Source organism: Pseudomyrmex gracilis, unplaced genomic scaffold, assembly GCF_002006095.1.
Source record: "Pseudomyrmex gracilis isolate BER0280 unplaced genomic scaffold, ASM200609v1 scaffold_2833, whole genome shotgun sequence".
Classification (NCBI taxonomy): Eukaryota; Metazoa; Arthropoda; class Insecta; order Hymenoptera; family Formicidae; genus Pseudomyrmex; species Pseudomyrmex gracilis.
The window spans coordinates 1-750 of record NW_018023417.1 but is presented as its reverse complement, the minus strand read 5'-3'; the positions used below and the strand labels follow the sequence as shown (position 1 = coordinate 750).

At 48.7% G+C, this 750-nt stretch overlaps 1 pseudogene; it reads left to right on the top strand.

Annotated features, from left to right (window-relative positions):
* The first annotated feature begins 10 nt into the window (after positions 1-10).
* On the top strand, positions 11-741 carry LOC109862988 (annotated as a pseudogene).
* The last annotated feature ends 9 nt before the right edge of the window (positions 742-750 follow it).

Below are 750 nucleotides of genomic sequence, written 5' to 3'. Positions count from 1 at the left end.
CGAGGACGACATGACGGTACGTTGCCGGTGGTGCGGTGTGCGCGAATTCGTGTTCCGCGATGATCCGGTGATGCAATTCGTCGATTTCGTTACGAGAACGACAAAATGTTTCAAGCAGATTATCTGCATCGCGCACAACGCCAAGGCGCTCGACGCATTGTTCATCCTTCGTTACATCACAGAAAAACGTGTCGATTTGGATCTACGAGTAATATTAAACGGAACGAAGATCGTCGTATTAACGGCCGGGCGTACGAAATTTATTGACAGTATTAACTATATGCCGATGCGTTTTTCAGCTCTGCCGAAGGCTTTCGGTTTGCGGGGTGGGGTGGAAAAGGGATATTTTCCGCATTTATTTAACATACTCGCGAATCAGTCGTACGTCGGTCCGTTACCAGCCGATGAATATTACTTGCCGTATAGTATGTCTAGCGAAGAACGCCAACGTTTTTTGTCGTGGCACGCGGAACAGATGCGCAAAAACGCAGTTTTTGACTTTCAACGCGAGATAGTTCGTTATTGTCGTAACNACGTTGATATCTTGCGGTGAGCGTGCATGGCCTTCCGCAAGATATTTCTNGAGCGCGGAAACGTATGTCCGTTTAACAAATGCACGACCATCGCTTCCACATGCGCGTTTTCCGCAAAAACTTTTTACGTGAGGAAGAGATCGGCGTCATTCCTCGCGGCGGATATCGCCTCGCAAATACGCAATCCCGCAAAGCTCTGCAGTAGCTGGTGTGGAAG